We start from the raw sequence: 21,368 nt of genomic DNA, 5'->3' as shown, positions 1-21,368 counted from the left end.
CCGGGCCGGGCCGAGCCGGCGGGCAGGGGCCTGGCCTTGGCCGGGCAGGGGCCGGGCCGAGCGGGCGGGCAGGGGCCTGGCCTTGGCCGGGCAGGGGCCGGGCTGAGCGGGCGGGCAGGGGCCTGGCCTTGCCCGGGCCGGGCCGAGCCGAGCCGGCGGGCAGGGGCCTGGCCTTGCCTGGCCTTGGCCAGGCCGGGCCGAGCCGGCGGGCAGGGGCCTGGCCTTGGCCGGGCAGGGGCCGGGCCGGCGGGCAGGGGCCTGGCCCGGGCTGGGCCGAGCCGGCGGGCATGGGCCTGGCCTTGGCCAGGCAGGGGCCTGGCCTGGGCCGGGCCGGGCCGAGCCGGCGGGCAGAGGCCTGGCCCGGGCCGAGCCGAGCCGGCGGGCATGGGCCTGGCCTTGGCCAGGCAGGGGCCTGGCCTGGGCCGGGCCGGGCCGAGCCGGCGGGCAGGGGCCTAGCCTGGGCCAGGCCGGGCCTTGGCCGTGCCGGCGGGCCGGGGCCTGGCCTTGGCCGGGCCGGGCCGAGCCGGCGGGCAGGGGCCTGGCTTTGGCCGGGCCGAGCCGGCGGGCAGGGGCCTGGCTTTGGCCGGGCCGGGCCGGGGGGTGCCGAGCCGGCGGGCAGGGGCCTGGCCTTGTCCGGGCCGGGCCGGGCCGGCGGGCAGGGGCCTGGCCTTGTCCGGGCCTGGCCAGGGCGAGCCGGCGGGCAGGGGCCTGGCCTTCTCCGGGCCGAGCCGGCGGGCAGGGGCCTGGCCTTGGCCCGGCCTTGGTCGGGCCGGGCTGAGCCGGCGGGCAGGGGCCTGGCCTTGGCCGGGCCGGGCCGAGCCGGCGGGCAGGGGCCTGGCCTTGGCCGGGCCGGGCCGAGCCGGCGGGCAGGGGCCTGGCCTTGGCCGGGCAGAGCCGGCGGGCAGGGGCCTGGCCTTGGCCGGGCAGGGGCCGGGCCGAACCGGCGGGCAGGGGCCTGGCCTTGGCCGGGCAGGGGCCGGGCCGAACCGGCGGGCAGGGGCCTAGCCTGGGCCAGGCCGGGCCTTGGCCGTGCCGGCGGGCCGGGGCCTGGCCTTGGCCGGGCCGAGCCGGCGGGCAGGTGCCTGGCCTTGCCCGGGCCGGGCCGAGCCGGCGGGCAGGGGCCTGGCTTTGGCTGGGCCGAGCCGGCGGGCAGGGGCCTGGCTTTGGCCGGGCCGGGCCGGGGGGTGCCGAGCCGGCGGGCAGGGGCCTGGCCTTGTCCGGGCCGAGCCGGCGGGCAGGGGACTGGCCTTGTCCCGGCCTTGGCCGGGCCGGGCTGAGCCGGCGGGCAGGGGCCTGGCCTTGGCCGGGCCGGGCCGAGCCGGCGGGCAGGGGCCTGGCCTTGGCCGGGCCGAGCCGGCGGGCAGGGGCCTGGCCTTGGCCGGGCAGGGGCCGGGCCGAACCGGTTGGCAGGGGCCTGGCCGTGGCCGGGCCGGGCCGAGCCGGCGGGCAGGGGCCGAGCCGGCGGGCAGGGGCCTGGCTTTGGCCGGGCCGGGCCGGGGGGTGCCGAGCCGGCGGGCAGGGGCCTGGCCTTGTCCGGGCAGGGGCCTGGCCTGGGCCGGGCAGGGACTTGGCCTAGGCCGGGCTGGGCCGAGCCGGCGGGCAGGGGCCTGGCCTCGGCCGGGCCGAGCCGGCGGGCAGGGGCCTAGCCTGGGCCAGGCCGGGCCTTGGCCGTGCCGGCGGGCCGGGGCCTGGCCTTGGCCGGGCCGGGCCGAGCCGGCGGGCAGGTGCCTGGCCTTGCCCGGGCCGGGCCGAGCCGGCGGGCAGGGGCCTGGCTTTGGCTGGGCCGAGCCGGCGGGCAGGGGCCTGGCTTTGGCCGGGCCGGGCCGGGGGGTGCCGAGCCGGCGGGCAGGGGCCTGGCCTTGTCCGGGCCGGGCCGGGCCGGCGGGCAGGGGCCTGGCCTTGTCCGGGCCTGGCCAGGCCGAGCCGGCGGGCAGGGGCCTGGCCTTCTCCGGGCCGAGCCGGCGGGCAGGGGCCTGGCCTTGGCCCGGCCTTGGCTGGGCCGGGCTGAGCCGGCGGGCAGGGGCCTGGCCTTGGCCGGGCCGGGCCGAGCCGGCGGGCAGGGGCCTGGCCTTGGCCGGGCCGAGCCGGCGGGCAGGGGCCTGGCTTTGGCTGGGCCGAGCCGGCGGGCAGGGGCCTGGCTTTGGCCGGGCCGGGGGGTGCCGAGCCGGCGGGCAGGGGCCTGGCCTTGTCCGGGCCGAGCCGGCGGGCAGGGGACTGGCCTTGTCCCGGCCTTGGCCGGGCCGGGCTGAGCCGGCGGGCAGGGGCCTGGCCTTGGCCGGGCCGGGCCGAGCCGGCGGGCAGGGGCCTGGCCTTGGCCGGGCCCGGCCGAGCCGGCGGGCAGGGGCCTGGCCTTGGCCGGGCCGGGCCGAGCCGGCGGGCAGGGGCCTGGCCCGGGCCGAGCCGAGCCGGCGGGCATGGGCCTGGCCTTGGCCAGGCAGGGGCCTGGCCTGGGCCGGGCCGGGCCGAGCCGGCGGGCAGGGGCCTGGCCTTGGCCGGGCAGGGGCCGGGCCGAGCGGGCGGGCAGGGGCCTGGCCTTGGCCGGGCAGGGGCCGGGCTGAGCGGGCGGGCAGGGGCCTGGCCTTGCCCGGGCCGGGCCGAGCCGAGCCGGCGGGCAGGGGCCTGGCCTTGCCTGGCCTTGGCCAGGCCGGGCCGAGCCGGCGGGCAGGGGCCTGGCCTTGGCCGGGCAGGGGCCGGGCCGAGCCGGCGGGCAGGGGCCTGGCCTTGTCCGTGCCGGGCCGGGCCGAGCCGGCGGGCAGGGGCCTGGCCTTGCCTGGCCTGGGCCGGGCCGGGCCGAGCCAGCGGGCAGGGGCCTGGCCAGGGCCGGGCCGGGCCGAGCCGGCGGGCAGGGGCCTGGCCTTGGCCGGGCCGGGCCGAGCCGGCGGGCAGGGGCCTGGCCCGGGCTGGGCCGAGCCGGCGGGCATGGGCCTGGCCTTGGCCAGGCAGGGGCCTGGCCTGGGCCGGGCCGGGCCGAGCCGGCGGGCAGGGGCCTAGCCCGGGCCGAGCCGAGCCGGCGGGCAGGGGCCTGGCCTTGGCCAGGCAGGGGCCTGGCCTGGGCCGGGCCGGGCCGAGCCGGCGGGCAGGGGCCTAGCCTGGGCCAGGCCGGGCCTTGGCCGTGCCGGCGGGCCGGGGCCTGGCCTTGGCTGGGCCGGGCCGAGCCGGCGGGCAGGGGCCTGGCTTTGGCCGGGCCGAGCCGGCGGGCAGGGGCCTGGCTTTGGCCGGGCCGGGCCGGGGGGTGCCGAGCCGGCGGGCAGGGGCCTGGCCTTGTCCGGGCCGGGCCGGGCCGGCGGGCAGGGGCCTGGCCTTGTCCGGGCCTGGCCAGGCCGAGCCGGCGGGCAGGGGCCTGGCCTTCTCCGGGCCGAGCCGGCGGGCAGGGGCCTGGCCTTGGCCCGGCCTTGGTCGGGCCGGGCTGAGCCGGCGGGCAGGGGCCTGGCCTTGGCCGGGCCGGGCCGAGCCGGCGGGCAGGGGCCTGGCCTTGGCCGGGCCGGGCCGAGCTGGCGGGCAGGGGCCTGGCCTTGGCCGGGCAGAGCCGGCGGGCAGGGGCCTGGCCTTGGCCGGGCAGGGGCCGGGCCGAACCGGCGGGCAGGGGCCTGGCCTTGGCCGGGCCGGGCCGAGCCGGCGGGCAGGGGCCTGGCCCGGGCCGGGCCGAGCCGGCGGGCATGGGCCTGGCCTTGGCCAGGCAGGGGCCTGGCCTGGGCCGGACCGGGCCGAGCCGGCGGGCAGGGGCCTGGCCTGGGCCGGGCCGGGCCGAGCCGGCGGGCAGGGGCCTGGCCTCGGCCGGGCCGGGCCGAGCCGGGGGCCGGGCCTTGGCCGGGCCTGGCCGAGCCGGCGGGCATGGTCCTGGCCTTGGCCGGGCAGGGGCCGGGCCGAGCGGGCGGGCAGGGGCCTGGCCTTGGCCGGGCAGGGGCCGGGCCGAGCGGGCGGGCAGGGGCCTGGCCTTGGCCGGGCAGGGGCCGGGCCGAGCGGGCGGGCTGGGGCCTGGCCTTGCCCGGGCCGGGCCGAGCCGGCGGGCAGGGGCCTGGCCTTGCCTGGCCTTGGCCAGGCCGGGCCGAGCCGGCGGGCAGGGGCCTGGCCTTCTCCGGGCCGAGCCGGCGGGCAGGGGCCTGGCCTTGGCCGGGCCGGGCCGAGCCGGCGGGCAGGGGCCTGGCCTTGGCCGGGCCGAGCCGGCGGGCAGGGGCCTGGCCTTGGCCAGGCAGGGGCCTGGCCTGGGCCGGGCCGAGCCGGCGGGCAGGGGCCTGGCCTTGGCCGGGCCGGGCCGAGCCGGCGGGCAGGGGCCTAGCCTGGGCCAGGCCGGGCCTTGGCCGTGCCGGCGGGCCGGGGCCTGGCCTTGGCCGGGCCGAGCCGGCGGGCAGGTGCCTGGCCTTGCCCGGGCCGGGCCGAGCCGGCGGGCAGGGGCCTGGCTTTGGCTGGGCCGAGCCGGCGGGCAGGGGCCTGGCTTTGGCCGGGCCGGGCCGGGGGGTGCCGAGCCGGCGGGCAGGGGCCTGGCCTTGTCCGGGCCGAGCCGGCGGGCAGGGGACTGGCCTTGTCCCGGCCTTGGCCGGGCCGGGCTGAGCCGGCGGGCAGGGGCCTGGCCTTGGCCGGGCCGGGCCGAGCCGGCGGGCAGGGGCCTGGCCTTGGCCGGGCCGAGCCGGCGGGCAGGGGCCTGGCCTTGGCCGGGCAGGGGCCGGGCCGAACCGGTTGGCAGGGGCCTGGCCGTGGCCGGGCCGGGCCGAGCCGGCGGGCAGGGGCCTGGCTTTGGCCGGGCCGGGCCGGCGGGCAGGGGCCGAGCCGGCGGGCAGGGGCCTGGCTTTGGCCGGGCCGGGCCGGGGGGTGCCGAGCCGGCGGGCAGGGGCCTGGCCTTGTCCGGGCAGGGGCCTGGCCTGGGCCGGGCAGGGACTTGGCCTAGGCCGGGCTGGGCCGAGCCGGCGGGCAGGGGCCTGGCCTCGGCCGGGCCGAGCCGGCGGGCAGGGGCCTAGCCTGGGCCAGGCCGGGCCTTGGCCGTGCCGGCGGGCCGGGGCCTGGCCTTGGCCGGGCCGGGCCGAGCCGGCGGGCAGGTGCCTGGCCTTGCCCGGGCCGGGCCGAGCCGGCGGGCAGGGGCCTGGCTTTGGCTGGGCCGAGCCGGCGGGCAGGGGCCTGGCTTTGGCCGGGCCGGGCCGGGGGGTGCCGAGCCGGCGGGCAGGGGCCTGGCCTTGTCCGGGCCGGGCCGGGCCGGCGGGCAGGGGCCTGGCCTTGTCCGGGCCTGGCCAGGCCGAGCCGGCGGGCAGGGGCCTGGCCTTCTCCGGGCCGAGCCGGCGGGCAGGGGCCTGGCCTTGGCCCGGCCTTGGCTGGGCCGGGCCGAGCCGGCGGGCAGGGGCCTGGCCTTGGCCGGGCCGGGCCGAGCCGGCGGGCAGGGGCCTGGCCTTGGCCGGGCCGAGCCGGCGGGCAGGGGCCTGGCTTTGGCTGGGCCGAGCCGGCGGGCAGGGGCCTGGCTTTGGCCGGGCCGGGGGGTGCCGAGCCGGCGGGCAGGGGCCTGGCCTTGTCCGGGCGGAGCCGGCGGGCAGGGGACTGGCCTTGTCCCGGCCTTGGCCGGGCCGGGCTGAGCCGGCGGGCAGGGGCCTGGCCTTGGCCGGGCCGGGCCGAGCCGGCGGGCAGGGGCCTGGCCTTGGCCGGGCCCGGCCGAGCCGGCGGGCAGGGGCCTGGCCTTGGCCGGGCCGGGCCGAGCCGGCGGGCAGGGGCCTGGCCCGGGCCGAGCCGAGCCGGCGGGCATGGGCCTGGCCTTGGCCAGGCAGGGGCCTGGCCTGGGCCGGGCCGGGCCGAGCCGGCGGGCAGGGGCCTGGCCTTGGCCGGGCAGGGGCCGGGCCGAGCGGGCGGGCAGGGGCCTGGCCTTGGCCGGGCAGGGGCCGGGCTGAGCGGGCGGGCAGGGGCCTGGCCTTGCCCGGGCCGGGCCGAGCCGAGCCGGCGGGCAGGGGCCTGGCCTTGCCTGGCCTTGGCCAGGCCGGGCCGAGCCGGCGGGCAGGGGCCTGGCCTTGGCCGGGCAGGGGCCGGGCCGAGCCGGCGGGCAGGGGCCTGGCCTTGTCCGTGCCGGGCCGGGCCGAGCCGGCGGGCAGGGGCCTGGCCTTGCCTGGCCTGGGCCGGGCCGAGCCGAGCCAGCGGGCAGGGGCCTGGCCAGGGCCGGGCCGGGCCGAGCCGGCGGGCAGGGGCCTGGCCTTGGCCGGGCCGGGCCGAGCCGGCGGGCAGGGGCCTGGCCCGGGCTGGGCCGAGCCGGCGGGCATGGGCCTGGCCTTGGCCAGGCAGGGGCCTGGCCTGGGCCGGGCCGGGCCGAGCCGGCGGGCAGGGGCCTGGCCCGGGCCGAGCCGAGCCGGCGGGCAGGGGCCTGGCCTTGGCCAGGCAGGGGCCTGGCCTGGGCCGGGCCGGGCCGAGCCGGCGGGCAGGGGCCTAGCCTGGGCCAGGCCGGGCCTTGGCCGTGCCGGCGGGCCGGGGCCTGGCCTTGGCTGGGCCGGGCCGAGCCGGCGGGCAGGGGCCTGGCCTTGTCCGGGCAGGGGCCTGGCCTGGGCCGGGCAGGCACTTGGCCTGGGCCGGGCTGGGCCGAGCCGGCGGGCAGGGGCCTGGCCTCGGCCGGGCCGAGCCGGCGGGCCGGGGCCTGGCCTTGGCCGGGCCGGGCCGGCGGGCAGGGGCCTGGCCTTGGCCGGGCAGGTGCCGGGCCGAGCCGGCGGGCAGGGGCCTGGCCTTCTCCGGGCCGAGCCGGCGGGCAGGGGCCTGGCCTTGGCCCGGCCTTGGTCGGGCCGGGCTGAGCCGGCGGGCAGGGGCCTGGCCTTGGCCGGGCCGGGCCGAGCCGGCGGGCAGGGGCCTGGCCTTGGCCGGGCAGAGCCGGCGGGCAGGGGCCTGGCCTTGGCCGGGCAGGGGCCGGGCCGAACCGGCGGGCAGGGGCCTGGCCTTGGCCGGGCCGGGCCGGGGCGTGCCGAGCCAGCGGGCAGGGGCCTGGCCTTTGCCGGGCCGGGGCGTGCCGAGCCGGCGGGCAGGGGCCTGGCCTTGGCCGGGCCGGGCCGAGCCGGCGGGCAGGGGCCTGGCCTTGGCTGGGCCGAGCCGGCGGTCAGGGGCCTGGCTTTGGCCGGGCCGGGCCGGGGGGTGCCGAGCCGGCGGGCAGGGGCCTGGCCTTGTCCGGGCCGGGCCGGGCCGAGCCGGCGGGCAGGGGCCTGGCCTTGCCTGGCCTGGGCCGGGCCGGGCCGAGCCGGCGGGCAGGGGCCTGGCCTTGTCTGGGCCGGGCCAGGCCGAGCCGGCGGGCAGGGGCCTGGCCTTCTCCGGGCCGTGCCGGCGGGCAGGGGCCTGGCCTTGGCCGGGCCGGGCCGAGCCGGCGGGCAGGGGCCTGGCCTTGGCCGGGCCGAGCCGGCGGGCAGGGGCCTGGCCTTGGCCAGGCAGGGGCCTGGCCTGGGCCGGGCCGAGCCGGCGGGCAGGGGCCTGGCCTTGGCCGGGCCGGGCCGAGCCGGCGGGCAGGGGCCTAGCCTGGGCCAGGCCGGGCCTTGGCCGTGCCGGCGGGCCGGGGCCTGGCCTTGGCCGGGCCGAGCCGGCGGGCAGGTGCCTGGCCTTGCCCGGGCCGGGCCGAGCCGGCGGGCAGGGGCCTGGCTTTGGCCGGGCCGGGCCGGGGGGTGCCGAGCCGGCGGGCAGGGGCCTGTCCTTGTCCGGGCCGAGCCGGCGGGCAGGGGACTGGCCGTGTCCCGGCCTTGGCCGGGCCGGGCTGAGCCGGCGGGCAGGGGCCTGGCCTTGGCCGGGCCGGGCCGAGCCGGCGGGCAGGGGCCTGGCCTTGGCCGGGCCGAGCCGGCGGGCAGGGGCCTGGCCTTGGCTGGGCAGGGGCCGGGCCGAACCGGTTGGCAGGGGCCTGGCCTTGGCCGGGCAGGGGCCGGGCCGAACCGGCGGGCAGGGGCCTGTCCTTGGCCGGGCCGGGCCGAGCCGGCGGGCAGGGGCCTGGCTTTGGCCGGGCCGGGCCGGCGGGCAGGGGCCGAGCCGGCGGGCAGGGGCCTGGCTTTGGCCGGGCCGGGCCGGGGGGTGCCGAGCCGGCGGGCAGGGGCCTGGCCTTGTCCGGGCAGGGGCCTGGCCTGGGCCGGGCAGGCACTTGGCCTGGGCCGGGCTGGGCCGAGCCGGCGGGCAGGGGCCTGGCCTCGGCCGGGCCGAGCCGGCGGGCCGGGGCCTGGCCTTGGCCGGGCCGGGCCGGCGGGCAGGGGCCTGGCCTTGGCCGGGCAGGTGCCGGGCCGAGCCGGCGGGCAGGGGCCTGGCCTTCTCCGGGCCGAGCCGGCGGGCAGGGGCCTGGCCTTGGCCCGGCCTTGGTCGGGCCGGGCTGAGCCGGCGGGCAGGGGCCTGGCCTTGGCCGGGCCGGGCCGAGCCGGCGGGCAGGGGCCTGGCCTTGGCCGGGCAGAGCCGGCGGGCAGGGGCCTGGCCTTGGCCGGGCAGGGGCCGGGCCGAACCGGCGGGCAGGGGCCTGGCCTTGGCCGGGCAGGGGCCGGGCCGAACCGGCGGGCAGGGGCCTGGCCTTGGCCGGGCCGGGCCGAGCCGGCGGGCAGGGGCCTGGCCCGGGCCGGGCCGAGCCGGCGGGCATGGGCCTGGCCTTGGCCAGGCAGGGGCCTGGCCTGGGCCGGGCCGGGCCGAGCCGGCGGGCAGGGGCCTGGCCTCGGCCGGGCCGGGCCGAGCCGGGGGCCGGGCCTTGGCCGGGCCTGGCCGAGCCGGCGGGCATGGTCCTGGCCTTGGCCGGGCAGGGGCCGGGCCGAGCCGGCGGGCAGGGGCCTGGCCTTGGCCGGGCAGGGGCCGGGCCGAGCGGGCGGGCAGGGGCCTGGCCTTGGCCGGGCAGGGGCCGGGCCGAGCCGGCGGGCAGGGGCCTGGCTTTGGCCGGGCCGGGCCGGGGGGTGCCGAGCCGGCGGGCAGGGGCCTGGCCTTGTCCGGGCAGGGGCCTGGCCTGGGCCGGGCAGGGACTTGGCCTAGGCCGGGCTGGGCCGAGCCGGCGGGCAGGGGCCTGGCCTCGGCCGGGCCGAGCCGGCGGCCAGGGGCCTGGCCTTGTCCGGGCCGGGCCGGGCCGGCGGGCAGGGGCCTGGCCTTGTCCGGGCCTGGCCAGGCCGAGCCGGCGGGCAGGGGCCTGGCCTTCTCCGGGCCGAGCCGGCGGGCAGGGGCCTGGCCTTGGCCGGGCCGAGCCGGCGGGCAGGGGCCTGGCCTTGGCCGGGCAGGGGCCGGGCCGAACCGGCGGGCAGGGGCCTGGCCTTGGCCGGGCAGGGGCCGGGCCGAACCGGCGGGCAGGGGCCTGGCCTTGGCCGGGCCGGGCCGAGCCGGCGGGCAGGGGCCTGGCCCGGGCCGGGCCGAGCCGGCGGGCATGGGCCTGGCCTTGGCCAGGCAGGGGCCTGGCCTGGGCCGGACCGGGCCGAGCCAGCGGGCAGGGGCCTGGCCTGGGCCGGGCCGGGCCGAGCCGGCGGGCAGGGGCCTGGCCTCGGCCGGGCCGGGCCGAGCCGGGGGCCGGGCCTTGGCCGGGCCTGGCCGAGCCGGCGGGCATGGTCCTGGCCTTGGCCGGGCAGGGGCCGGGCCGAGCCGGCGGGCAGGGGCCTGGCCTTGGCCGGGCAGGGGCCGGGCCGAGCGGGCGGGCAGGGGCCTGGCCTTGGCCGGGCAGGGGCCGGGCCGAGCGGGCGGGCTGGGGCCTGGCCTTGCCCGGGCCGGGCCGAGCCGGCGGGCAGGGGCCTGGCCTTGCCTGGCCTTGGCCAGGCCGGGCCGAGCCGGCGGGCAGGGGCCTGGCCTTGGCCGGGCAGGGGCCGGGCCGAGCCGGCGGGCAGGGGCCTGGCCTCGGCCGGGCAGGGGCCGGGCCGAGCCGGCGGGCAGGGGCCTGGCCTGGGCCGGGCCGGGCCGAGCCGGTGGGCAGGGGCCTGGCCTTGGCCGGGCCGGGCCGGGGCGTGCCGAGCCAGCGGGCAGGGGCCTGGCCTTTGCCGGGCCGGGGCGTGCCGAGCCGGCGGGCAGGGGCCTGGCCTTGGCCGGGCCGGGCCGAGCCGGCGGGCAGGGGCCTGGCCTTGGCTGGGCCGAGCCGGCGGTCAGGGGCCTGGCTTTGGCCGGGCCGGGCCGGGGGGTGCCGAGCCGGCGGGCAGGGGCCTGGCCTTGTCCGGGCCAGGCCGGGCCGAGCCGGCGGGCAGGGGCCTGGCCTTGCCTGGCCTGGGCCGGGCCGGGCCGAGCCGGCGGGCAGGGGCCTGGCCTTGTCTGGGCCGGGCCAGGCCGAGCCGGCGGGCAGGGGCCTGGCCTTCTCCGGGCCGAGCCGGCGGGCAGGGCCCTGGCCTTGGCCGGGCCGGGCCGAGCCGGCGGGCAGGGGCCTGGCCTTGGCCGGGCCGAGCCGGCGGGCAGGGGCCTGGCCTTGGCCAGGCAGGGGCCTGGCCTGGGCCGGGCCGAGCCGGCGGGCAGGGGCCTGGCCTTGGCCGGGCCGGGCCGAGCCGGCGGGCAGGGGCCTAGCCTGGGCCAGGCCGGGCCTTGGCCGTGCCGGCGGGCCGGGGCCTGGCCTTGGCCGGGCCGAGCCGGCGGGCAGGTGCCTGGCCTTGCCCGGGCCGGGCCGAGCCGGCGGGCAGGGGCCTGGCTTTGGCTGGGCCGAGCCGGCGGGCAGGGGCCTGGCTTTGGCCGGGCCGGGCCGGGGGGTGCCGAGCCGGCGGGCAGGGGCCTGTCCTTGTCCGGGCCGAGCCGGCGGGCAGGGGACTGGCCTTGTCCCGGCCTTGGCCGGGCCGGGCTGAGCCGGCGGGCAGGGGCCTGGCCTTGGCCGGGCCGGGCCGAGCCGGCGGGCAGGGGCCTGGCCTTGGCCGGGCCGAGCCGGCGGGCAGGGGCCTGGCCTTGGCCGGGCAGGGGCCGGGCCGAACCGGTTGGCAGGGGCCTGGCCTTGGCCGGGCAGGGGCCGGGCCGAACCGGCGGGCAGGGGCCTGTCCTTGGCCGGGCCGGGCCGAGCCGGCGGGCAGGGGCCTGGCTTTGGCCGGGCCGGGCCGGCGGGCAGGGGCCGAGCCGGCGGGCAGGGGCCTGGCTTTGGCCGGGCCGGGCCGGGGGGTGCCGAGCCGGCGGGCAGGGGCCTGGCCTTGTCCGGGCAGGGGCCTGGCCTGGGCCGGGCAGGGACTTGGCCTGGGCCGGGCTGGGCCGAGCCGGCGGGCAGGGGCCTGGCCTCGGCCGGGCCGAGCCGGCGGGCCGGGGCCTGGCCTTGGCCGGGCCGGGCCGGCGGGCAGGGGCCTGGCCTTGGCCGGGCAGGTGCCGGGCCGAGCCGGCGGGCAAGGGCCTGGCCTTGGCCAGGCAGGGGCCTGGCCTGGGCCGGGCCGGGCCGGCGGGCAGGGGCCTAGCCTGGGCCAGGCCGGGCCTTGGCCGAGCCGGCGGGCCGGGGCCTGGCCTTGGCCGGGCCGGGCCGAGCCGGCGGGCAGGTGCCTGGCCTTGCCCAGGCCGGGCCGAGCCGGCGGGCAGGGGCCTGGCCTTGGCCGGGCCGGGCCGAGCCGGCGGGCAGGGGCCTGGCCTTGGCCGGGCCCGGCCGAGCCGGCGGGCAGGGGCCTGGCCTTGGCCGGGCCGGGCCGAGCCGGCGGGCAGGGGCCTGGCCCGGGCCGGGCCGAGCCGGCGGGCATGGGCCTGGCCTTGGCCAGGCAGGGGCCTGGCCTGGGCCGGGCCGGGCCGAGCCGGCGGGCAGGGGCCTGGCCTGGGCCGGGCCGGGCCGAGCCGGCGGGCAGGGGCCTGGCCTCGGCCGGGCCGGGCCGAGCCGGGGGCCGGGCCTTGGCCGGGCCTGGCCGAGCCGGCGGGCATGGTCCTGGCCTTGGCCGGGCAGGGGCCGGGCTGAGCCGGCGGGCAGAGGCCTGGCCTTGGCCGGGCAGGGGCCGGGCCGAGCGGGCGGGCAGGGTCCTGGCTTTGGCCGGGCAGGGGCCGGGCCGAGCGGGCGGGCAGGGGCCTGGCCTTGCCCGGGCCGGGCCGAGCCGAGCCGGCGGGCAGGGGCCTGGCCTTGCCTGGCCTTGGCCAGGCCGGGCCGAGCTGGCGGGCAGGGGCCTGGCCTTGGCCAAGCAGGGGCCGGGCCGAGCCGGCGGGCAGGGGCCTGGCCTCGGCCGGGCCGGGCCGGGGCGTGCCGAGCCAGCGGGCAGGGGCCTGGCCTTTGCCGGGCCTTGGCGTGCCGAGCCGGCGGGCAGGGGCCTGGCCTTGGCCGGGCCGGGGCGTGCCGAGCCGGCGGGCAGGGGCCTGGCCTTGGCCGGGCCGGGGCGTGCCGAGCCGGCGGGCAGGGGCCTGGCCTTGGCCGGGCCGGGCCGAGCCGGCGGGCAGGGGCCTGGCCTTGGCTGGGCCCAGCCGGCGGTCAGGGGCCTGGCTTTGGCCGGGCCGGGCCGGGGGGTGCCGAGCCGGCGGGCAGGGGCCTGGCCTTGTCCGGGCCGGGCCGGGCCGAGCCGGCGGGCAGGGGCCTGGCCTTGCCTGGCCTGGGCCGGGCCGGGCCGAGCCGGCGGGCAGGGGCCTGGCCAGGGCCGGGCCGGGCCGAGCCGGCGGGCAGGGGCCTGGCCTTGGCCGGGCCGGGCCGAGCCGTCGGGCAGGGGCCTGGCCCGGGCTGGGCCGAGCCGGCGGGCATGGGCCTGGCCTTGGCCAGGCAGGGGCCTGGCCTGGGCCGGGCCGAGCCGACGGGCAGGGGCCTGGCCTTGGCCGGGCCGAGCCGGCGGGCAGGGGCCTAGCCTGGGCCAGGCCGGGCCTTGGCCGTGCCGGCGGGCAGGGGCCTGGCCTGGGCCGGGCCGGGCCGAGCCGGTGGGCAGGGGCCTGGCCTTGGCCGGGCCGGGCCGGGGCGTGCCGAGCCAGCGGGCAGGGGCCTGGCCTTTGCCGGGCCGGGGCGTGCCGAGCCGGCGGGCAGGGGCCTGGCCTTGGCCGGGCCGGGGCGTACCGAGCCGGCGGGCAGGGGCCTGGCCTTGGCCGGGCCGGGCCGAGCCGGCGGGCTGGGGCCTGGCCTTGGCTGGGCCGAGCCGGCGGTCAGGGGCCTGGCTTTGGCCGGGCCGGGCCGGGGGGTGCCGAGCTGGCGGGCAGGGGCCTGGCCTTGTCCGGGCCGGGCCGGGCCGAGCCGGCGGGCAGGGGCCTGGCCTTGCCTGGCCTGGGCCGGGCCGGGCCGAGCCGGCGGGCAGGGGCCTGGCCTTGTCCGGGCCGGGCCAGGCCGAGCCGGCGGGCAGGGGCCTGGCCTTCTCCGGGCCGAGCCGGCGGGCAGGGGCCTGGCCTTGGCCGGGCCGGGCCGAGCCGGCGGGCAGGGGCCTGGCCTTGGCCGGGCCGAGCCGGCGGGCAGGGGCCTGGCCTTGGCCAGGCAGGGGCCTGGCCTGGGCCGGGCCGAGCCGGCGGGCAGGGGCCTGGCCTTGGCCGGGCCGGGCCGAGCCGGCGGGCAGGGGCCTAGCCTGGGCCAGGCCGGGCCTTGGCCGTGCCGGCGGGCCGGGGCCTGGCCTTGGCCGGGCCGAGCCGGCGGGCAGGTGCCTGGCCTTGCCCGGGCCGGGCCGAGCCGGCGGGCAGGGGCCTGGCTTTGGCTGGGCCGAGCCGGCGGGCAGGGGCCTGGCTTTGGCCGGGCCGGGCCGGGGGGTGCCGAGCCGGCGGGCAGGGGCCTGGCCTTGGCCAAGCAGGGGCCGGGCCGAGCCGGCGGGCAGGGGCCTGGCCTCGGCCGGGCCGGGCCGGGGCGTGCCGAGCCAGCGGGCAGGGGCCTGGCCTTTGCCGGGCAGGGGCCGGGCTGAGCCGGCGGGCAGAGGCCTGGCCTTGGCCGGGCAGGGGCCGGGCCGAGCGGGCGGGCAGGGTCCTGGCTTTGGCCGGGCAGGGGCCGGGCCGAGCGGGCGGGCAGGGGCCTGGCCTTGCCCGGGCCGGGCCGAGCCGAGCCGGCGGGCAGGGGCCTGGCCTTGCCTGGCCTTGGCCAGGCCGGGCCGAGCTGGCGGGCAGGGGCCTGGCCTTGGCCAAGCAGGGGCCGGGCCGAGCCGGCGGGCAGGGGCCTGGCCTCGGCCGGGCCGGGCCGGGGCGTGCCGAGCCAGCGGGCAGGGGCCTGGCCTTTGCCGGGCCTTGGCGTGCCGAGCCGGCGGGCAGGGGCCTGGCCTTGGCCGGGCCGGGGCGTGCCGAGCCGGCGGGCAGGGGCCTGGCCTTGGCCGGGCCGGGGCGTGCCGAGCCGGCGGGCAGGGGCCTGGCCTTGGCCGGGCCGGGCCGAGCCGGCGGGCAGGGGCCTGGCCTTGGCTGGGCCCAGCCGGCGGTCAGGGGCCTGGCTTTGGCCGGGCCGGGCCGGGGGGTGCCGAGCCGGCGGGCAGGGGCCTGGCCTTGTCCGGGCCGGGCCGGGCCGAGCCGGCGGGCAGGGGCCTGGCCTTGCCTGGCCTGGGCCGGGCCGGGCCGAGCCGGCGGGCAGGGGCCTGGCCAGGGCCGGGCCGGGCCGAGCCGGCGGGCAGGGGCCTGGCCTTGGCCGGGCCGGGCCGAGCCGTCGGGCAGGGGCCTGGCCCGGGCTGGGCCGAGCCGGCGGGCATGGGCCTGGCCTTGGCCAGGCAGGGGCCTGGCCTGGGCCGGGCCGAGCCGACGGGCAGGGGCCTGGCCTTGGCCGGGCCGAGCCGGCGGGCAGGGGCCTAGCCTGGGCCAGGCCGGGCCTTGGCCGTGCCGGCGGGCAGGGGCCTGGCCTGGGCCGGGCCGGGCCGAGCCGGTGGGCAGGGGCCTGGCCTTGGCCGGGCCGGGCCGGGGCGTGCCGAGCCAGCGGGCAGGGGCCTGGCCTTTGCCGGGCCGGGGCGTGCCGAGCCGGCGGGCAGGGGCCTGGCCTTGGCCGGGCCGGGGCGTACCGAGCCGGCGGGCAGGGGCCTGGCCTTGGCCGGGCCGGGCCGAGCCGGCGGGCTGGGGCCTGGCCTTGGCTGGGCCGAGCCGGCGGTCAGGGGCCTGGCTTTGGCCGGGCCGGGCCGGGGGGTGCCGAGCTGGCGGGCAGGGGCCTGGCCTTGTCCGGGCCGGGCCGGGCCGAGCCGGCGGGCAGGGGCCTGGCCTTGCCTGGCCTGGGCCGGGCCGGGCCGAGCCGGCGGGCAGGGGCCTGGCCTTGTCCGGGCCGGGCCAGGCCGAGCCGGCGGGCAGGGGCCTGGCCTTCTCCGGGCCGAGCCGGCGGGCAGGGGCCTGGCCTTGGCCGGGCCGGGCCGAGCCGGCGGGCAGGGGCCTGGCCTTGGCCGGGCCGAGCCGGCGGGCAGGGGCCTGGCCTTGGCCAGGCAGGGGCCTGGCCTGGGCCGGGCCGAGCCGGCGGGCAGGGGCCTGGCCTTGGCCGGGCCGGGCCGAGCCGGCGGGCAGGGGCCTAGCCTGGGCCAGGCCGGGCCTTGGCCGTGCCGGCGGGCCGGGGCCTGGCCTTGGCCGGGCCGAGCCGGCGGGCAGGTGCCTGGCCTTGCCCGGGCCGGGCCGAGCCGGCGGGCAGGGGCCTGGCTTTGGCTGGGCCGAGCCGGCGGGCAGGGGCCTGGCTTTGGCCGGGCCGGGCCGGGGGGTGCCGAGCCGGCGGGCAGGGGCCTGGCCTTGTCCGGGCCGAGCCGGCGGGCAGGGGACTGGCCTTGTCCCGGCCTTGGCCGGGCCGGGCTGAGCCGGCGGGCAGGGGCCTGGCCTTGGCCGGGCCGGGCCGAGCCGGCGGGCAGGGGCCTGGCCTTGGCCGGGCCGAGCCGGCGGGCAGGGGCCTGGCCTTGGCCGGGCAGGGGCCGGGCCGAACCGGTTGGCAGGGGCCTGGCCGTGGCCGGGCCGGGCCGAGCCGGCGGGCAGGGGCCTGGCTTTGGCCGGGCCGGGCCGGCGGGCAGGGGCCGAGCCGGCGGGCAGGGGCCTGGCTTTGGCCGGGCCGGGCCGGGGGGTGCCGAGCCGGCGGGCAGGGGCCTGGCCTTGTCCGGGCAGGGGCCTGGCCTGGGCCGGGCAGGGACTTGGCCTAGGCCGGGCTGGGCCGAGCCGGCGGGCAGGGGCCTGGCCTCGGCCGGGCCGAGCCGGCGGGCAGGGGCCTAGCCTGGGCCAGGCCGGGCCTTGGCCGTGCCGGCGGGCCGGGGCCTGGCCTTGGCCGGGCCGGGCCGAGCCGGCGGGCAGGTGCCTGGCCTTGCCCGGGCCGGGCCGAGCCGGCGGGCAGGGGCCTGGCTTTGGCTGGGCCGAGCCGGCGGGCAGGGGCCTGGCTTTGGCCGGGCCGGGCCGGGGGGTGCCGAGCCGGCGGGCAGGGGCCTGGCCTTGTCCGGGCCGGGCCGGGCCGGCGGGCAGGGGCCTGGCCTTGTCCGGGCCTGGCCAGGCCGAGCCGGCGGGCAGGGGCCTGGCCTTCTCCGGGCCGAGCCGGCGGGCAGGGGCCTGGCCTTGGCCCGGCCTTGGCTGGGCCGGGCTGAGCCGGCGGGCAGGGGCCTGGCCTTGGCCGGGCCGGGCCGAGCCGGCGGGCAGGGGCCTGGCCTTGGCCGGGCCGAGCCGGCGGGCAGGGGCCTGGCTTTGGCTGGGCCGAGCCGGCGGGCAGGGGCCTGGCTTTGGCCGGGCCGGGGGGTGCCGAGCCGGCGGGCAGGGGCCTGGCCTTGTCCGGGCCGAGCCGGCGGGCAGGGGACTGGCCTTGTCCCGGCCTTGGCCGGGCCGGGCTGAGCCGGCGGGCAGGGGCCTGGCCTTGGCCGGGCCGGGCCGAGCCGGCGGGCAGGGGCCTGGCCTTGGCCGGGCCCGGCCGAGCCGGCGGGCAGGGGCCTGGCCTTGGCCGGGCCGGGCCGAGCCGGCGGGCAGGGGCCTGGCCCGGGCCGAGCCGAGCCGGCGGGCATGGGCCTGGCCTTGGCCAGGCAGGGGCCTGGCCTGGGCCGGGCCGGGCCGAGCCGGCGGGCAGGGGCCTGGCCTTGGCCGGGCAGGGGCCGGGCCGAGCGGGCGGGCAGGGGCCTGGCCTTGGCCGGGCAGGGGCCGGGCTGAGCGGGCGGGCAGGGGCCTGGCCTTGCCCGGGCCGGGCCGAGCCGAGCCGGCGGGCAGGGGCCTGGCCTTGCCTGGCCTTGGCCAGGCCGGGCCGAGCCGGCGGGCAGGGGCCTGGCCTTGGCCGGGCAGGGGCCGGGCCGAGCCGGCGGGCAGGGGCCTGGCCTTGTCCGTGCCGGGCCGGGCCGAGCCGGCGGGCAGGGGCCTGGCCTTGCCTGGCCTGGGCCGGGCCGGGCCGAGCCAGCGGGCAGGGGCCTGGCCAGGGCCGGGCCGGGCCGAGCCGGCGGGCAGGGGCCTGGCCTTGGCCGGGCCGGGCCGAGCCGGCGGGCAGGGGCCTGGCCCGGGCTGGGCCGAGCCGGCGGGCATGGGCCTGGCCTTGGCCAGGCAGGGGCCTGGCCTGGGCCGGGCCGGGCCGAGCCGGCGGGCAGGGGCCTGGCCCGGGCCGAGCCGAGCCGGCGGGCAGGGGCCTGGCCTTGGCCAGGCAGGGGCCTGGCCTGGGCCGGGCCGGGCCGAGCCGGCGGGCAGGGGCCTAGCCTGGGCCAGGCCGGGCCTTGGCCGTGCCGGCGGGCCGGGGCCTGGCCTTGGCTGGGCCGGGCCGAGCCGGCGGGCAGGGGCCTGGCTTTGGCCGGGCCGAGCCGGCGGGCAGGGGCCTGGCTTTGGCCGGGCCGGGCCGGGGGGTGCCGAGCCGGCGGGCAGGGGCCTGGCCTTGTCCGGGCCGAGCCGGGCCGGCGGGCAGGGGCCTGGCCTTGTCCGGGCCTGGCCAGGCCGAGCCGGCGGGCAGGGGCCTGGCCTTCTCCGGGCCGAGCCGGCGGGCAGGGGCCTGGCCTTGGCCCGGCCTTGGTCGGGCCGGGCTGAGCCGGCGGGCAGGGGCCTGGCCTTGGCCGGGCCGGGCCGAGCCGGCGGGCAGGGGCCTGGCCTTGGCCGGGCCGGGCCGAGCCGGCGGGCAGGGGCCTGGCCTTGGCCGGGCAGAGCCGGCGGGCAGGGGCCTGGCCTTGGCCGGGCAGGGGCCGGGCCGAACCGGCGGGCAGGGGCCTGGCCTTGGCCGGGCAGGGGCCGGGCCGAACCGGCGGGCAGGGGCCTGGCCTTGGCCGGGCCGGGCCGAGCCGGCGGGCAGGGGCCTGGCCCGGGCCGGGCCGAGCCGGCGGGCATGGGCCTGGCCTTGGCCAGGCAGGGGCCTGGCCTGGGCCGGACCGGGCCGAGCCGGCGGGCAGGGGCCTGGCCTGGGCCGGGCCGGGCCGAGCCGGCGGGCAGGGGCCTGGCCTCGGCCGGGCCGGGCCGAGCCGGGGGCCGGGCCTTGGCCGGGCCTGGCCGAGCCGGCGGGCATGGTCCTGGCCTTGGTCGGGCAGGGGCCGGGCCGAGCCGGCGGGCAGGGGCCTGGCCTTGGCCGGGCAGGGGCCGGGCCGAGCGGGCGGGCAGGGGCCTGGCCTTGGCCGGGCAGGGGCCGGGCCGAGCGGGCGGGCTGGGGCCTGGCCTTGCCCGGGCCGGGCCGAGCCGGCGGGCAGGGGCCTGGCCTTGCCTGGCCTTGGCCAGGCCGGGCCGAGCCGGCGGGCAGGGGCCTGGCCTTGGCCGGGCAGGGGCCGGGCCGAGCCGGCGGGCAGGGGCCTGGCCTCGGCCGGGCAGGGGCCGGGCCGAGCCGGCGGGCAGGGGCCTGGCCTCGGCCGGGCCTTGGCCGGGCCGGGCCGAGCCGGCGGGCAGGGGCCTGGCCTGGGCCGGGCCGGGCCGAGCCGGTGGGCAGGGGCCTGGCCTTGGCCGGGCCGGGCCGGGGCGTGCCGAGCCAGCGGGCAGGGGCCTGGCCTTTGCCGGGCCGGGGCGTGCCGAGCCGGCGGGCAGGGGCCTGGCCTTGGCCGGGCCGGGCCGAGCCGGCGGGCAGGGGCCTGGCCTTGGCTGGGCCGAGCCGGCGGTCAGGGGCCTGGCTTTGGCCGGGCCGGGCCGGGGGGTGCCGAGCCGGCGGGCAGGGGCCTGGCCTTGTCCGGGCCGGGCCGGGCCGAGCCGGCGGGCAGGGGCCTGGCCTTGCCTGGCCTGGGCCGGGCCGGGCCGAGCCGGCGGGCAGGGGCCTGGCCTTGTCTGGGCCGGGCCAGGCCGAGCCGGCGGGCAGGGGCCTGGCCTTCTCCGGGCCGAGCCGGCGGGCAGGGGCCTGGCCTTGGCCGGGCCGGGCCGAGCCGGCGGGCAGGGGCCTGGCCTTGGCCGGGCCGAGCCGGCGGGCAGGGGCCTGGCCTTGGCCAGGCAGGGGCCTGGCCTGGGCCGGGCCGAGCCGGCGGGCAGGGGCCTGGCCTTGGCCGGGCCGGGCCGAGCCGGCGGGCAGGGGCCTAGCCTGGGCCAGGCCGGGCCTTGGCCGTGCCGGCGGGCCGGGGCCTGGCCTTGGCCGGGCCGAGCCGGCGGGCAGGTGCCTGGCCTTGCCCGGGCCGGGCCGAGCCGGCGGGCAGGGGCCTGGCTTTGGCCGGGCCGGGCCGGGGGGTGCCGAGCCGGCGGGCAGGGGCCTGTCCTTGTCCGGGCCGAGCCGGCGGGCAGGGGACTGGCCGTGTCCCGGCCTTGGCCGGGCCGGGCTGAGCCGGCGGGCAGGGGCCTGGCCTTGGCCGGGCCGGGCCGAGCCGGCGGGCAGGGGCCTGGCCTTGGCCGGGCCGAGCCGGCGGGCAGGGGCCTGGCCTTGGCCGGGCAGGGGCCGGGCCGAACCGGTTGGCAGGGGCCTGGCCTTGGCCGGGCAGGGGCCGGGCCGAACCGGCGGGCAGGGGCCTGTCCTTGGCCGGGCCGGGCCGAGCCGGCGGGCAGGGGCCTGGCTTTGGCCGGGCCGGGCCGGCGGGCAGGGGCCGAGCCGGCGGGCAGGGGCCTGGCTTTGGCCGGGCCGGGCCGGGGGGTGCCGAGCCGGCGGGCAGGGGCCTGGCCTTGTCCGGGCAGGGGCCTGGCCTGGGCCGGGCAGGCACTTGGCCTGGGCCGGGCTGGGCCGAGCCGGCGGGCAGGGGCCTGGCCTCGGCCGGGCCGAGCCGGCGGGCCGGGGCCTGGCCTTGGCCGGGCCGGGCCGGCGGGCAGGGGCCTGGCCTTGGCCGGGCAGGTGCCGGGCCGAGCCGGCGGGCAGGGGCCTGGCCTTCTCCGGGCCGAGCCGGCGGGCAGGGGCCTGGCCTTGGCCCGGCCTTGGTCGGGCCGGGCTGAGCCGGCGGGCAGGGGCCTGGCCTTGGCCGGGCCGGGCCGAGCCGGCGGGCAGGGGCCTGGCCTTGGCCGGGCAGAGCCGGCGGGCAGGGGCCTGGCCTTGGCCGGGCAGGGGCCGGGCCGAACCGGCGGGCAGGGGCCTGGCCTTGGCCGGGCAGGGGCCGGGCCGAACCGGCAGGCAGGGGCCTGGCCTTGGCCGGGCCGGGCCGAGCCGGCGGGCAGGGGCCTGGCCCGGGCCGGGCCGAGCCGGCGGGCATGGGCCTGGCCTTGGCCAGGCAGGGGCCTGGCCTGGGCCGGACCGGGCCGAGCCGGCGGGCAGGGGCCTGGCCTGGGCCGGGCCGGGCCGAGCCGGCGGGCAGGGGCCTGGCCTCGGCCGGGCCGGGCCGAGCCGGGGGCCGGGCCTTGGCCGGGCCTGGCCGAGCCGGCGGGCATGGTCCTGGCCTTGGCCGGGCAGGGGCCGGGCCGAGCCGGCGGGCAGGGGCCTGGCCTTGGCCGGGCAGGGGCCGGGCCGAGCGGGCGGGCAGGGGCCTGGCCTTGGCCGGGCAGGGGCCGGGCCGAGCGGGCGGGCTGGGGCCTGGCCTTGCCCGGGCCGGGCCGAGCCGGCGGGCAGGGGCCTGGCCTTGCCTGGCCTTGGCCAGGCCGGGCCGAGCCGGCGGGCAGGGGCCTGGCCTTGGCCGGGCAGGGGCCGGGCCGAGCCGGCGGGCAGGGGCCTGGCCTCGGCCGGGCAGGGGCCGGGCCGAGCCGGCGGGCAGGGGCCTGGCCTCGGCCGGGCCTTGGCCGGGCCGGGCCGGGCCGAGCCGGCGGGCAGGGGCCTGGCCTGGGCCGGGCCGGGCCGAGCCGGTGGGCAGGGGCCTGGCCTTGGCCGGGCCGGGCCGGGGCGTGCCGAGCCAGCGGGCAGGGGCCTGGCCTTTGCCGGGCCGGGGCGTGCCGAGCCGGCGGGCAGGGGCCTGGCCTTGGCCGGGCCGGGGCGTGCCGAGCCGGCGGGCAGGGGCCTGGCCTTGGCCGGGCCGGGCCGAGCCGGCGGGCAGGGGCCTGGCCTTGGCTGGGCCGAGCCGGCGGTCAGGGGCCTGGCTTTGGCCGGGCCGGGCCGGGGGGTGCCGAGCCGGCGGGCAGGGGCCTGGCCTTGTCCGGGCCGGGCCGGGCCGAGCCGGCGGGCAGGGGCCTGGCCTTGCCTGGCCTGGGCCGGGCCGGGCCGAGCCGGCGGGCAGGGGCCTGGCCTTGTCCGGGCCGGGCCAGGCCGAGCCGGCGGGCAGGGGCCTGGCCTTCTCCGGGCCGAGCCGGCGGGCAGGGGCCTGGCCTTGGCCGGGCCGGGCCGAGCCGGCGGGCAGGGGCCTGGCCTTGGCCGGGCCGAGCCGGCGGGCAGGGGCCTGGCCTTGGCCAGGCAGGGGCCTGGCCTGGGCCGGGCCGAGCCGGCGGGCAGGGGCCTGGCC

Source organism: Accipiter gentilis, unplaced genomic scaffold, assembly GCF_929443795.1.
Source record: "Accipiter gentilis unplaced genomic scaffold, bAccGen1.1, whole genome shotgun sequence".
NCBI classification, from domain to species: Eukaryota; Metazoa; Chordata; class Aves; order Accipitriformes; family Accipitridae; genus Astur; species Astur gentilis.
Note: the sequence above shows the minus strand (reverse complement) of the source record.